Below are 16,919 nucleotides of genomic sequence, written 5' to 3'. Positions count from 1 at the left end.
AGTCTAGGGGCTGCGTGTGTGCAGGTACTTTGTGTCAGTTACATTACCTGGAGCGAGGACTACTTGTAATTAAAAAATATTAAAAATATTTATAAGAGATAAGCTACTACTTTATCTGCAGAGCCTGGCCCTGGCCTGGATTGATCTTATTTTTTAAAAGTACAAGTCTAATGACACTGTTTATATGTAGAGGAATACAGTAATTTTAAGCTGTACTCATTGGAGCCCTGGGACAGATTCCCCAGGGTATTGCCCATCATGCTCAAACTGCAAAAGCACAGGAGTTCTCAGAAGTGCGTTTGCATTTGAATGGTAGTTTTCAGCAGTGCCAGGAGGAAAAAAAACAAGTCTTTTGTTCCTTTTCTGCCTGTCCCAGGTATCAGCTTGTGCAGCTGGAGTTTGAGCTGGCTGTCCTGCATCAAGGCAGGGTGACATTACACTGAGGGCCTGCAGAGGTGATGAAAGGAAACGGGGAGGGGCTAGGGACGTGAGGTTTTTTTCTTATTAAAAAATGAACTGTATCTAACCATTTCGCAGGTGAGACAAGGTTCCCGGGTATGCTGCTGTGGTAGCTCATGGGTTCTTTGTAGACTGCCTAAAACCCAGGATCTCTTTTGTCTCAGATTGTGGAAACTTTTCCCGTGTTTTTTTTTTTTTTTTTTCAGCTTTTCAGGTTGTTAGCCATCTGCTTTGATAAGCCACTGGTATAAAGAAACTATTTTTTTCTCTAAGGATAAAGAGTTTGTCTCAGACTTGTCTAATGCAGGCTAAAAGATTACCATGTAGCAAGGTAACTTGCTGTTAGCTCGTGTTGCATTAGCATCCGCCGTCATCTAGCTTGCTGTAGGAGATGCTCGGTCTTTCCCTGGAGCCTCCTGCTGCCTTTTCCATTTGAACTCCCTTGAACTCCCCGTGGGACTGTGGTTGGGGAGGATAGGTCTGATGCCTTTCGGGTCCACCTGTGAAGCGTGTGCATTCCACTGTACCAGTCTTCTCTACCACTTGGCTAAAATGCAGGGCTCTGGGGTGCTCCTCCTGGTCTTTTGGCAGCACCAGGAACTCTTGCCTTGTTACCGATGCCTCTGTCCTCTGCTGGGATGAATGCCTGCCCCCTGCCCTCGTCGCCGCCGGAGCAGCGTGCGCCTGGACCTTGCTGCTGTGGTACCAAACGAGCACTTGGTTGAAGCTGAGGAGAAGAGACAAGGCCGGGACATGCTCTGTTCTCCTGTCTCTGCTGGAGATGACAGCACCGCAGGAAAGTAGCTCTGGTCGCTGAAGCTGTTCCTGCCAGGCTGACCAGAGCTAGTCTGGCAGTGTCCTTATGGTCTCTCGTCTTTGTGCACGGTGTCTTCATCAATAACGCTGAGCAGTGAGGCCCTGGCTTACGTGTTTGACTGATGGGATTACACAGTGTAACAGGCTGTTCCTGAAGGGGAGCAGACCCTGCTTTATCTCACATCAGGCACCTGAAGGAGAGAAAATAACTAATTGTAACAGACCTTCAGACCTTTTGTTCCTGCTATTTGACCTTTCAGGAACATGGGATCTTGTGCTGCTAGTGAGTGTAGTAAGCTGTTTATTTTACCCCTCTAGTTTAGAGTAGACTACCTTATTAATTTGGGTATTACATTTCCCATATTCATTCTTACATGCAATCGAACCAGTGACTTAATTACTGGTTCAGTAATACCCAGCTTGTACGTGCTGGGTTGCAACCCCTCAATAACAATCGGGTGTTACATGATGGACGTTCCCGAGGAAGCAGAAGCTACAGAGCAGTGTTAGCTTGAGCGTGGCGGTGGGGGTGGTGCTCAGCCTCTTGCCCAAACTCCTCGTTCCTGGTAACTGCTCCAGCCTTCCTCCTTGTACAGTCAGCTCAGCCAAGGAGAATTGCTGCTGCTCTCCCCAGGTGCTTCCTGGGACTGTTGTAAAGAAGCGAGTCCACCTGTTTGGTTCCCTCATCAGTGCTGCTGGTGTTGGTCCAAGGTGAGTAAATTACCAAAGAATAGTTTCATAGGTGTTTGTTCCTAGTCTCAGTTGTTCATTTTCCCCCGTAGATCCATTTTAAGATGCTTTGCAAGAGCGCCCAGATAGCTGACTGTATTTAGTCTGTCCACAAAAGTTATGTTCGCGTTGTGCGTGACTCTTGTGACTCCCTTAGTGAGGGAGACTCCTGAATGTCTTCATGGGGATATCTTTGCTGCCTCCATTTCGTCTTTGGCAGCATTTTTGTATCTTGAGGATTAAGATACTTCTGTATCGGTCACTCTTCTCTATCTAGAATTTCATTCCCTTCCTTCAACTAAGCACTTGCTTTGTATATAGCTTGCAGCTGCAGAGCTACAAGATTAAAGTTGTGATCCAGCTTTGTTAAGTGGTGGTTTGGTGTCTTAATTTCTGCCCCTCAGTTGAGAGGCACTAACTGACCTTGTGAATGGATGTCCCTCACCTGGTGCAGCTGTGAAATAAAGCAGGCTTGCCTAGACTGCTTTTTGGAGGTTGTCTGCTTTGTTTGATTGCAAGAAACCAAGAACAGATTGGCCACAAGTCGCTGCGGCTCAGCTGTGCAGCAGCATCTTACAGCAGCCAGGTGGGAGCTCTGAGATCTATTTGTGGTGGTCTGATACCCTTATTTTCCATAAACTCACTTCTTCAAGGTGTTGGAGAGGTTCTTAATTAGTTGATGTTGCAATTGCTGCTATAACTCAGTCACTGAACTTGGGTACAGCTCATCTGTAGGGATGGTGTTGCAGGGCTGCATGTGATGCAGGCAGAGCAGATTCTCCAGCCAGTCTGTGCTGAGCCCTGGACCGCAGGGCTCCATGCTCTCTGGCTTGAAGTCAAGTGAAAATTCCCCTTTGTGCACTGCTGGTCACGCTGCAGCCCCAACCCATGGTGTGACCTCAACTTAAAATGCATTTCTGAGTGTTGCAGTGCCTTCAGTAGCTTATCTTAAGGTCTCTGAAGCACAGACACCAGGAATTTGTCCGTATTGCAGACAAGAGGGTGGAAAGAATACTGCCACGTCTCGTCTGAAGGGAACTCCTGTGTGCTTTCCCCTGCCTCTGCAAGCAGTCATTTCACTGTGGTGAGGATGGGCAAGGGAGCACGAGGGGGGAAAAAAAGGTGAAAGCCCAGCCAACTGGTTGGTATTGGTCTCAGAACACTTGAGGAGCTTAAAAACACAGGGGATGCTTATTCATTGCTCAGGAGGTACTTGTAAAAGGGCTTAATCAGAAATGTTTTCAGAGGTCAAGTAGATGTCCCTTTCATTCTTGGTTTTTCCATGTTAATTTTTAAGGATTTAAATTAGGAAGTATCTTTTTCCTGTGATGCTTGCTGGCTTTATCAGAACCATGTGGTGCTTGGCTAATTAAAAATAGAAATGCTTTTGACAGAAAAGAATCTTCCCAATTAAAAACTGAGTGCCATTTTCTAACAGCTTTTCGCTCTTGTGACCTGCTGGGAGCAGAACAGTCTAAGAAAGTGCACACAGACCTAACACAGGGTGCCAGGGCTGTTGGAGCTGGGAAAGCAGCTGCCGCTTCTGGACTGAAAAATCACCAAGCAAAACACTTGATTCCATGCAAATTCATGGTTTCAGTCTAATGGCCAGAGAGGGGTGTATATAAAAGCACTTGCAGCATACAATGTGATGTCTCTAGTCCTAGATGTTGATTCTTTGACCTCAGAACAAAAATCTAGGAGTCAATACTTGGTTTTCTTAGGAACTGCTTTTTTAGATTCCCTTATTAAAAGGGAAAATTCAGGTGCTGAATCTTAATCTCATTAAACTTGTACTTTTTATTTGCCCGTTCTCCTGGTCTCCTTTCCTTTTCAAGGCCTCCCACAGTCTCAGGGTATATAAATCACTGACTCATCCAAATAATACCGAAATGGACCAACCAGAGGTTAACGTGCCTTTCTCTTCTGGTACCTTGATCTTTGTAAAGTTATCTCACCAACTCGTCACTGTCTTAGGGCTGGGTACGTGCATTGTCTTTTTCTAAAATGTATGTGTTGAAGTTGCAACAGGTTTGTACTCTTAATTGTGACTCGTTTTATTTGTTTTAGGATGTGGTGTAGACGCAAATCAACGCACTGGTTTGTCTTGGGATCGGTCTCACCCCGTGACATCTACCAGTGCTTGCTTGTTTGTTCATGTGTACACAAATGCTGGATCTTCCCCATCACCTCTGATGTACTTGTATATGATGCACAAACTACACAAGGTGTTTTTAAAATGTGCGGTGATCACAACTTGTTGCCTGAGGGTAGCATGTCCTACAGTGAACTGTTTTTAATGTTTTTTTCCCCAAATGTATTTAAAGATCCAAAGCCAGGGAGGGGTGGGGATCAGCACTCACTGACACTTGCTGGCTTTTATTCTGAATCCAGGTTCTGATGTTAACAACTCCTGCAATTCCACCCATTTAACAGAGCCTTTCTCAGCTCGCTGTTTCTGTCATGAGCTGTGTTGGAACAGCACCGGATCCTGAACTATCACAGAAGCTGGCAAGTGAATCAGTGACAGCTCTTTTCAAATGTTATAGTGCATGTTTTTAACTGTAAGGTAAAACTGTTTAAAGTTTTTAATGCAACTCGCAAATGGAACAGTGGGAAACTGCCGATAGTAGGCAAAACTACCCTGTCTGCACGTGAGGCTCAGCGTTCAGAGCTACCTTGTGAACTTTTTCCTCTGAAAAGTGATTTTTTTTTTCTTCCCAAGACAAAGACATGACATGTTAACTTTGTCTTCTGAATTGGCAAATAGTATATTTTGGTTTTCAAACTGACGCCTGGAGTTTGGGCCAGGTTTCTGCCTCTTCTGCAGGTAGAGGATGGTACAACAGATAGAGTGTGTCCATTCCCAGTTGTTGAGCTTAATCTGTTTGTCAGAGCATGGAAACAGGAACACTTCTTCGCTTCCTGTTGCCCTAAAAGGGCTTGTATATCCATAACTAACTGAAGTTAAGTACTGAATTGATCCATGAGGCTACCTTTGTCTTTAGAAGCAGCATCGCTAGTCATCAAGCTATCGGCATTAATACGTTGCCAAGGAGCACTGAGATTAGTGTATCTCCTGTTCTAGCTGTGTGTGTTCTTGGAACCGCAGTGCATATTTAAACTGGAGTTCTTTTTGTTCTTGTCAAGTTTCTTCGAATCTAGTAAGGTCTCATTTTTATCATGGTCACTTTGCAGAGTAGAACAGATTGGTCTGTCTACTTTGTAATCTTCAGCACTTTCCTCATATCCCATTTCTTCCCAGTTCACTTTTAAAAATTGGTTCAAAGCTGCTTGCCTAGTCTGAAAAATACCAAGTCATAATGAAAAGAAAACCCATGTCCTGCTGTTCTTTCACCATAAACTTCAGTTTCTTGCTGGCTGGCTCGGATGTGGAGGCTCCATTTCTGCGAAGCCTGAAATTCTCACACATCTGCATTGTTCAGTGGATGTCAGCAGATCACGAAGTGGAGGTGCCCAGCGCCTGTTTCAGTTGGTTAAGACTGATCCAGTGGTGCGTTAGTCAACCAGAGAATTGGCATCCTTGGCCAATCAACAATTGAATAACATCCTTGTTATTCAGCATCGTAGCTAAAAATTCTTTGAGGCAAAGGCAGGAAGGTGCATCACTGACTTACTGCTGACTTTTAATCCCATTTGGAGTCTTTCTCCACGTACTCTGTCATATGCATTTGATGGATTGTGGAAAAAATTGTGCTATGCTATGAGCTGAACTCTAGCCCTGTGCTCAGAAGGCTGTTATTAGCTTTAGCTAGCAGTAATACCAAGGGCTGGCTACATGCAGATGAGCTGATGTTTGAGCAATGGAAGCCTTGAGGTTTTGCTTTGTGCTTTTAAGACTGCAGAACTGGTCCCAGAACTTGTGAAACTGCTGGTCATCCATCTCGGGATGAGCTGTGAAGATGGCATGGGGAACAACCAGTGGTCAGTCACCCTCTCCCTCATCCAGGAAGGTTACCATGTGGTTACCAGTGCACTTGTGTTTGTTTTCATGGTTGACTACGAACACTGTGTTTTGCTGCCACCATCCACCTCCGTGGGCTTCCTGCTGGGATGGAGCCTGCAGCTTCATCTACCTGGTCACTTGCTCAGTCAGGGTGAGCTGTATGTGCAGGGTGTGCCAGGCCAGCTGGGCGTTACAGCTTCAGTTGACTGCTCTGGGCTTCTCTTACAACGCAGGTGATAGTAGGACCAGTACAGAAAGGCCCGGATGAGAAACTTCTAACAGGCTCTGTCACTCTTGTTCAAAACGCTTTGTCTCCATTCTCCCTTCTTGCCACCTTCTGGCCCCTGCGACTCGAGCAAGTTCCCTGTTGTCTCATGGCTTACCAGTTCTGCCAAGTCTAGGGGTGAGCCCTGCTGCAGTCTGAGACTTCTGCACTTGCTCAGACAACACCTGAATTGTTTGCTGTCTGCCTTTTCATTTAACTCAGCCCTGGATGTCTCCCTGAGCTGGTATCCTCCTTTCAGCCTGAAGGGCTTTGCTCCGAACTCATTCCTGTGCCATGAAGGATTTGATTCCCATACTGCTGGTTATTCAATTGGGTGGCTTTTTTCTTACTTATTCTGGGGTTCACTGCAAATATACAGTATGTTAGTGACTTCTCAGCTCTCTCCTGAACGTGGTACAGGCGCCCACCCAGGTGAAGCATCAGAATTTTGTCTACTTGTAAGGTGCACAGAAACAGGTCTCTCCTAAACAATTTTTTGGGAGGAAAAGCAGCTGCATACACACAAATGGAAAGGTATCTCTGTGCAGAATAGGTGAGGGAGCAGTTTAAGAATTTAAAATAGAAGAACAGATTACGTTTTTTAAAAAATTACTTTAACAGGAGGTTTGGCTGTGTTCTAATCAACAGAAAGTTGCAATGTTAACTGGGGGTTTCTGTTCATCAATACAAAATGTGCCTCTCAACTATAATGCAAAAGTCAGTCAGTCTCTGTCTCACTTTGTTTGCGATGCAAGAAGTTTAACTGAAGACTGATTTAATTCTTGTTTCTTGCTCTTAAGTGTTATCATCCATCCACCAGTCCTTGCTGGTCTTTCCCAAGCACCAAGCAGCACCATCCCTGTTTAAAAGCAAAAAGGGAATTGCATTGAGCAGTGGAACCTGCTGAACTCCCATGCTTTAGAGAGACACTGGAGAGAAGAGACCAGGTTCTGCGTGTTTTAATTACAACTTTAAACCAATGCAGCTACTCTCTGAGATCAGCACCACTTCCTATTTTCCCTCTGTTAGGTGGAAATACAAAAGCAAAGCCAGCAATACATGATCGAGTTGACGTGCTCGTGTGTAGAACGTGGGATCTTTGAAATATGAGGACTGAGATCTCCAGTTGTGTGGAAGAACTCAGTATGGGTGCAAGAGTTTGAATCTCTGATTACAGCTCTTCTGCCAGCTTGCTAAATGCAATCGAGTACTCTGCACTCTGCCGAAGACTGTGGTAGAAGAGCTGTGGAGGTGTAGGCTGGAACTGATCTTTTTAGGTCACCTCTGTGTTGCTTGACTACATGGACAATGTAACAGTGATTTTTTACAGATTGCTTTCCATTTGTCAGTCACAACTCTTAATTTGCTGTTTGGGGGAAAACTGTTAATAGATGCATTTCCAGATCAAACGAAGAGCCTAACTTTCCATCTTGCATTAACCGGGTTACTGTGTTCACATGCCAGAAAGATGTTGCTCTTTGAAAAAGCATGTTAGTGTATGTGGCGATGACCCATGCACTTTTTAAATACCTAAATCTGTATATTCTCACCTGAGTATCGTTAACCATGCTGTAGTCTGACAAATGGATCTTTTACTACTGCCTTGTTATATAGATAATTGTAACTAACTGCAGTTTGTTTTTCCACTACTTGAAGTTGTGTGATCTGGAAATTGGTGAACAAAAAGTATTTGTGCATCTTACTATGGGTATCTCTAAATAAAATGTATTTGTATAGTGTGTTGGCTTGACTGATGGTTCCTTTTATTTGCTAATCCTCTCATTACGAGTAAATTCAAGCCAGTTTGTGGGCAAACAGACTTGATTTTTCTCCCTTTAACAGTCTAGCCTTTGTGCTTATGTGACTGATTCAAAGAAAGTAGTGAAACTGTTTTGTTTTGTTTTTGTTCCTGACCACCACCCTTTGCCAGTGCCTGGATTTATACCCTAAGGGCAGATTCTCAACTTGTTCCTGTTTTCCACAGTTTAAAAACCAGTCACTTATGTTCTCTGTACAGCTGAAGTAAAACCATTTGCTTCCATAGGAAATGTATCCAATGGCAGAGTTGGGAATGTTAAGCTCTTCAAAGCTTCTCCTTTCTGTTTTCTTGTGGTACTTCATTTGTTCTGAAGCAAAGCTTTCCTTTCAACCACTATTTTTCTAAGAAGGAAATACTTAGAGGTGTTGGGAGGGAGAAACGTCCTCAAAACCTCTAAGCTGTATGTTGGGGGTTAAGACAACGTGCCTAAAAGCCTCTTGTGCATTTTCTCCTTTCTCACACTTACCCTGAGCTGCTCGTTTCCACGGAGGTTTGTCATGGACATATTGCAGCTTTAGATGCAAGCTATGAGAGCATGTTCACAGCAGCACCATCTCTGCTCCCTGTAGTGCTGTAGTAGGCGTTCCTGAGGCTCGGGAATGCCTGAAAAAGAGGGAAAAGGAAGAGCAAAGTCCAAAAGGCATGTGAGTTCTGTCATCTTACTAAGCCTTATACTACCAAAATTGTTTGAGATCTGAGAAGAAGGAAAAAAAAAAGTTGCCTGGCCCTGGAAATACACAGGAAATTATTGGGTACACATGTGGTGGGCAGAGGCTAGAAAGCAATGTTAGCAGCACAGCTTGTGGCTCCTGGATTGCCTCCTGTCACAGCCATAGATGTAGATGAGCTGCTTCCAAAACCTCAGCGTGGAAGTTGGAGATGACCCGCTTGTGAGCTATGCTCTGTCCCTAGATGGCCACATTTCCGCTGGACAATATAGAATGGGTCCACTTTTGTTTCTACAGGAAGTAGGAAGGGGAGAGGGAGTGAAGGGGATAACAGTTACTTTAAGCTGTAGAGATGTTTCTGGCAATGACTGTTACCAACTCCCCAGCTGCATCTAATCCTCCATCAAGTAGCTGCAAGCTGACATGCTGGACCAAAAAGGATGAGATGGCAGAGGACCTCAGGAAGCCCCAAGACAGTCCTCTCAGACCTCCTCTTAGATGTGTGTCCAGCTTAGATCTCAGCACTAAACCACCCAAAACCTTCCCCAGTTGTCACATCACCTAGTTTGCAAGTCTTCCAATTCCCCGTGCAGATGGAGCAGTTTGTTCCCTTCTGTAGGGAAGGTGATCTGCATTGAACGGGCTGTTCACTGCCACTGTTTTGTGGCTGTGGTCTTCATCCCCAGCCTGAGCAGTCCAATTTCCCTCGGTGCTTTCTCACAGAGGCCCTGCTCGACATGCCTGTGAGTGGCCATCACCATTTCTGGCTGTGGATCCAACGTGAGATCCACTGCATTCCTTGGCCTGGAGACTGCACCGGGGCCATGCAGCTATCGATCGTGCTTTTACAGCACGCTACAAACCCTGCGGCAGTGCACGTTATCCCTCCCTTTCAACACTCAATCTGCTGCCTGCCTCCAGCTCCCAGCCCAGCTGCTGCAGGTCCGCCTGGCTGTCATCACTTTCCTGGTTGGGTGTATTTTGTTTCTGATCCTTGTGGCTCCGGATGTCAGCTCCTGCCAGCTGGTGGCACCGCTGTCACAGAGCAAGGAAGCAAGAGCAGAACGGCACCTCGGGAATAGTTTCAAACTGGTTGTGTTTAAGTGTTTTTTTCACAATCATATCTGTACTCATCCTGTCTGCTTCTGCGTGGAGAAGTGGGATAGCCTTTCGCAGTGCAAGGTGCTTTCAAGGTCCGGTAAATGGATTCATAAATGGAGAAATGCCAGGAACGCACTGCTTGAGGTGTTCTTGGGGCACGGGCATCCCATTCTGTCAGAGGCTGACAATCAGCAAGTTCACAGCGTATTAAAAAACAAGTGCTTTGCCACCCACCTTCCTCGGTCCCCACCCCCAGCCTCCTCATCTGGAAGAACAAGTGTCAGGAAGTCTTCAGCAAAGCTCAAGGAAACATGGAGCCAAAGCGGCATGTGGGAGCTGCCGGTCAGCTGCTTGAAAGTTATGCCCCGCATGGCAGTAGCTTTCCCCCTTCATTATGGTGCACCATGAGCTGGCAGAGGTAAGAGAGAAGCCACGAGACTTAAGTGTAGAGCTGTGGTCAAAAGGTCAACTTGACAGTTGCCTGGACTGTTTGTGCCAAAGACATAAACAGAGCATGGGTCATGTTCCAGGGATGCTGAAGTCTCAGCAGAAAGATTTGCGGCCACCGTAATCAGTGCCTGATTTTTATTTTTTTTCCATCAAAAGCTTTACTGTTCCAGGGGTTTCTTCTGTCCACGGACCCACCAGTGTGACTGGTGAGTGCCAATTACAGGCACATCTCCATTATCTGGAGTAAGGGAGGGCTGAGATTCCACTAGGCACATTAAAAATGGCTGATAAAGGCAGATTCTCCATGAGCAATGCAAGATGCCCTGTGGAACATGGTGCAAGGATGGTTGAAAGTCTCTACAGCATCAGGATGATGTTGATGTGACCGGGACCTGAACTAGCCTGGCATCTGTGAGACACTGCAGCTGAGCTAATCAGCCATTCCAGAATGAACTAGCTCTGCATGTAAACAACTGGTGTCTTTGGTTGATAAACTATGAGTTGCCTGTGACCTAACTTAGAAAAGAAGTGGATAAAACAAATTAATTTACACCATTCTGCTAGAGGAACTGGTATAAGCTATAACAGCAAAAGGATTGTTTGTTTGTTTGTTTGTAATAACTTTTAACCTCTTAAAAAAACAATTTGTAGCAATTGTATTAGCCCACTTCTAGATGGTTTTAAAAGCACTAGCAGGTGAGTATAAAAGTAAAAGTGTCCCAGGAATACCTGTTCCACTAATTCCTTTTCCACTAGGAAGCACTATGCTAGTGTCGCATTGGGACAGAACGAACAGCCGGTTGTTAACTTACAGACTGACTGGTGGGCAGGAACGTCTGCCTGTCAGAAATGGTGTTCTATCAGCAGCCCTACGGTGTCTACACCCAAGAGTTCTTTAAGAGCTGGCCAGGGAAATGTCTGGCTTCATGGTGATAATTTTAATCTTGGGAAATTTTAAGAGGCTGGAAGCATGCCACTGTTCAAGCAGGGCACAGAGGGTGACCAGATACCTGCAGAGTACTTTCCTTGATGTCACAGGCAAAATAATGAAAAACTGATAAGGGGCTTGCTTCATAGAGAATTCAAGGCTAGACATAAAATTAATGCCAGGCAACAGGGTTGTGTGGAACATAAGTCTTGTTAAAAAAAGCCTATTTAATTCTCAGAGATCGTTTAGCTGATAAAGGTAACAGTGAGCATGTCACAGAATTAAATTGGGGAGTTTGACAAAACAACTCAGCACTCACCATTAGCAGAGCATGCACTGCATGGAATAACATCTGTCAACATCCTTCCCCAAAACGGGTGTTTACAGCAGAGTTCTGCAGTATCAGTATCAGGCTCGGACGTGCTGAAGTCTCCTCAGTAAGTACAAAGTCACCGCAGATGTTTTGTGAAAAATATTGGAGGAAAGGAAAATAACAAGGGGGATAAGGCAGTTGTACTGAGCAATTACAGAATCTCATCACATGAAAGTGCATCATCTTGTTCATGCTGCCAAATGACAAGGTAAACCTGGACCAAGGGCTGCAGGCGGCACCTACAGCAGAGGGTCTGACCAGGCACGCACCGACTCTGGAAGGGAGATCTGGCAGTCCAGCACGAATTCCCAGGATGATGCTGAGACATGACAGAGTAATGCAGCCTATGGATGTTAGGAATTTTAATGGCCTGGGCTATATGAAGGCCAGACAATGATACCATTACCCTTTCTTCTTTTAATGCCGTGAATCAATGAATGGCATCTGTGCTAGAAGGGCTTGCATCCACAACTCAAATGGCTACTCTTTCCAGTACAAACAGTGCTGAAGCCTTGCTTCTGCATGCACTTTAACACAGTCAAATACATCACATCCCGTTTCTAGACAGCATCTTTGGAGTTTCACCCCAAGTCTACCTGTACCAGCAATCTCTGGTACACCCAGGGGTAACACATCTCGACACAACTCCACTTTGCATTCAAGACTTTCAATTGTTCTGCTACAACCAGAGAGAATTCCTAATTCCCTGCAAACTCAACCCAAGCCTGAGTTTGGTTTCTTCACATGGCGCCTCTTCCTTACAGAATCTAAGTACAACTGGATTGCACTGGCTCTCTGAGGCTACCGGAGAGCATTTTGGAGAAAGATAGTGCTGTTGATGCAGGTGTCACAGGTTAAGGCTGTAATAACAGTCTGCAGAGAAGAGCAGTATTTTTGTTAGATCAGGTGATATAACTGGGAAAAAAAGAACAGGCACAAAGGAAATACAAACTTCAGACTAAGTTGTGAAAACCTTCTCTGAACTCCAGCTCAGCTGGACTAATTGTCTGATCAGTCCAAGAGACCTGGGTAGTGTAGTATAGAAAGTAGAAGTGAATGTTAGCATGAGGAGGGATGGTCTACTTGCAGCCCGAGCCCCTGAAGAATAGATGATTTTCACTTACTGTCTGTAATACAGAAGTAGAACAGACTTCTGAATCAGTAACAAGGTGATATTCTTAACAATGGTGTTTTTTTCCCCTCCTTCCCTTTTGGCAAGTAGAATGTCAAAGCACCAAAATGGTGTTTTTCAGCCCGTGGAAAAAGGGGACTTTTTTCAGGACTGCCTATTTTAAGAAATCTGCCATAGGTGACTAAGAAAAGAAAGCCTGAAGTAAGCTTAAACATACAGTCCGGAGGGATTTGCACCTTCACAAGATTATTCTTTAGTAGCTGGAAAACTGAAAAGGTCGCAAATCCTTAAAATGGCAGACAAAGTGCTGACATAGGCAGAGGGGAGCGAGTTAAATAGCTAAGTAGGTAAGATTTGCCTGCCAGGCCTGGTAAAACCTTTGCGGTGTTTAATGCAGGGTCTCCTCTTCCAACCCTGATGTGCTGAACATTCAGAGCAAGGGTCTCTGACTGCAGCCTCCCAAAGGAATAAAATAAAGGAATTCCTTCATTCCTCTCTTCTGGAAGCTTTGGCAGTGAAATACTTCTTCTTCTCATTTGTATTTACTCCATGCACAGCGGAGAGAAGTCTACAATGCTTTTTGTCCCAGTATCCTTGTTTAATTTTCCCTTATTCCAAATGTTCCTAGGCTGGATTCTGTGTGATATTTGGAGACATCCTCCAGCTGGCACCGCACCATCTGACTAGAGCATCCCAAGAGCTCTCAGCCTTTGTTGTTGCATGCTGCACATCAAACATCCATATTGATTAGCAAAGGATTGCCAAGTCATGGTGAAAGAATGCTAATAATACTGATTAAATCCGCACAGATTATGGAGCCACAGACATGTTTGTCACAAAGCTTGTGAAACTTTGGAGCTATAATTAATTTCCTCCCCCCAGCAGTAATATAACAAAATATCAACAGTTGCCTCCAGAGAATCAACACTACCTGTGCACTCTTTGGTCTGAATTTCAATTCAGCTCTAAAGGCACCTGTATCTTATTGGGAAAAGATGGGGAATAGGGAGCTCTTGCTGCTTCCAACCTGTAGGAACTGTTGTAGCTCCTGCCATCTCTGTAATAAACAACAAGGTCAGTCCGGGATGCTGGCCACCTAAATCTGTGTACTCTAAGCTAAAAGGGCAGGAGCACAAACAACACTGATTAATTTTCAGATATTGCTTAATGGTAATTAAGCATGGTAAGCATGGTAAATGGTAAAATGAGATTTGATGCTCTCTCTACTGAAGTGGAGAGTCAAGGGAGGTCAGCGGACAGAGGATGAATAAACAGCAGCAAAGGAAATAAGACCACAGAAAAGGTCAAAATCGGGGTACATACACATTGAGGTGCCAGGGGCAGAACAAACATTCTGCCTCAGTCACCTTTACCAACCCCACCTGCTCAGCAGAAAGCCAAGCAGGGGCCAATTTCCACCAGAATAAGCAAGCCCTGCCTTAATATGGCAGGCCTCAGGACAAAGGAACACCAGAAGGGCACATCTGCTACACTTCAGGCAAACAGAGGTGTGGTACAGAGCCCAGTAGTAAAAATGCACAGCAGGATAAATTTGAAAGGATCCAATTTCTCTCTTTTCCTGGCTCAGAACCTGAAATTCCCCATCGTTGGGAGTCAAACCACCTACCTTCCTTGTCACCTGTGCTGTCACCATGCAGTCGGGGTTGCCATTTCCTACTTGGGTGCGCTGCCAGAAGCTGCACCAAGTGCTCTCACATGCTCTGCTCTGTCACCCCCTCGCTGCTCTCCATTAGTCTCTGGCATCCTCTTGTTCTCCCTTTTCCTCCTGTATTGCAGCTATCCCTTGCCATGACGCCTTCTGGGATTCCTCCATGTCAATGGGGTGCCTCCCTGTGTTCAGCCCGGCAAAAGAGCCTAACGCTTAAAAAAAATCATAGAATCAGTAATGTTGGAAAAGAACCTCCATGATCATCTGCTCCAACCACCCCCAACCACCACTGTCACCTGTGAGAAAAATCTCAATTTTCTTCAGACAGGATCTTCTGTGAAGCTATTTTATTCGCGATTGCAATGGTGGGCGTCCTGTCAATCAGGAGCGCATTTTAGTAAACAAATCATAACCTTTTATTCCCTATTACCCAACGCTTGATCACCTCCCCTGTTTCCTCACTGGCTGAGTGCTTCAGGTTCACAAGCTACTTGACGCTCCTCTATACCATATATGTACAATTTTTCTTTTTTTCAACCCTTTAATTTCTCCTTTCTTACGTTTTGAGAACTTGTGATCCTTGTTTTATTGTTCTCACACAGCTCATCCTGTTCTTCTCAAGCTTCTACCTTATTTTGGAACAGTGAGGCCTTCTACTGTCCGCTTATCTACTTAGCATTTCTCCTTATTACGACTACACAACTACCTTGGAATACAGAAAAGTAATTCTCTACTGCAAAAACACAACTTTGTTTTGGAGCATCTTCCCTATGAAGAAAGGCTGAGAGACCTGGGTCTGTTCAGCCTGGAGAAAAGAAGACTGAGAGGGGATCTCATCAATGTGTATAAATGCCTGAGGTGTGGGACACAGAGGGATTTGGCCAACCTCTTTTCAGCGGTTTGTGGGGATAGGACAAGGGGCAATGGCCACAAGATAGAGCACAGGAAGTTCCGCACCAACATGCGAAAGAACTTATTCACAGTGAGGGTGACGGAGCACAGGAACAGGCTGCCCAGGGAGGCTGTGGAGTCTCCTTCTCTGAAGATATTCAAGGCCCGTCTGGATGCCTACCTGGGCAGCCTGCTCTAAAGAACCTGCTTTGGCGGGGGGTTGGACCGGATGATCTTTTGAGGTCCCTTCCAACCCCTTCAATTCTGTGATTCTGTGATTCTGTTTCTCACACACCCACAAAACCTTGTCCCTAAGTGCCACGTCCAGCCTTTCCACAAAAAGCCCCAGGGACGGTGACTCCACCACCTCCTGGACAACCCGGTCCAACACCTGACCACTCTTTCTGTGAAGAAATGTCTCCTCATTTCCAACCTGAACCTCCCCTGGTGCTACTCGAGGCCATTCCCTCTGGTCCTATCACTATTTAGTTGTGAGAAGAGGCCAACCCCAGCTCCCCACACCTTCCTTTCAGGTTGCTGTAGAGAGCCATAAGCTCTGCCCTGAGCCTCCTCTTCTCCAGACTAAATACCCCCAGTTCCCTCAGCCACTCCTCATTAACACTTGTGGTCCAGGCCCTGCAGCAGCTTCACAGCCCTTCTCTGGACACGCTCCAGGGCCTCGATATCCTCCTTGTAGTGAGGGGCCCAGAACTGAGCACAGAACTCGAGGTACGGCCTCACTAGAGCAGAGGACAGGGGGACAATCACCTCATCCAGCTGGAAATCAGAGTGCAGGGGGATGACAGGGTTGTTGTGGCCAAAGTGCAGGACCTGGCACAGCCATGTTGAGCCTCATCCCACTGGCCTCTGCCCATCGATCCAACCTGTCCAGGTCCCTCTGCAGGGGCTTCCTACCCTGCAGCAGATCGACACTTCCCTCCAACTTGGTGTCATCTGCAAACTTTACTGAGGGTGCGCTCAATTCTCTCATCCAAATCCTCCATAAATATATTAAAGAGGATGGGCCCCAACATGGAGCCCTGGGGAACACCACTCGTGACTGGTTGCCAGCTGGATTTCACTCCATTGTTAACTCCACATAATACAGGTCCAATATAATGCAATATAGGTTAAACTGCATTTAACTGCAAATAATATTGTTCCAGAACTATTTCCTGTTTCTGGACTGTTTGGGCATTGCTCTCAGCAGGCATGACAAGCGACTGTAACAGAGCCCTTTGATTTTCTGGTCACGAGGAGAACTTGGGACTCCAAATGGGTCTGTGGTGAAACCTCTGGGAGTGAAATAACTGGAGAAGGACCAGCAGGGCTCTGGAAAACCCTGAGCTTGTGATGGCTTCAGGAATAGTATCAGGAATAGTGCAGCCAGCAGGACCAGGGAGGTGATTGTCCCCCTGTACTCTGCTCTGGTGAGACCGCACCTTGAGCACTGTGTTCAGTTTTGGGCCCCTCACTACAAGGAGGACATCAAGGGCCTGGAGCGTGTCCAGAGAAGGGCTGTGAAGCTGGTGAAGGGCCTGGAGCACAAGTTCTATGAGGAGTGGCTGAGGGAAGTGGGCTTGCTCAGTCTGGAGAAGAGGAGGCTCAGGGCAGAGCTTGTGGCTTTCTACAGCAACCTGAGAGGAAGGTGT

The sequence above is a fragment of the Cygnus olor genome, chromosome Z (assembly GCF_009769625.2).
Source record: "Cygnus olor isolate bCygOlo1 chromosome Z, bCygOlo1.pri.v2, whole genome shotgun sequence".
NCBI lineage: Eukaryota > Metazoa > Chordata > Aves > Anseriformes > Anatidae > Cygnus > Cygnus olor.
Note: the sequence above shows the minus strand (reverse complement) of the source record.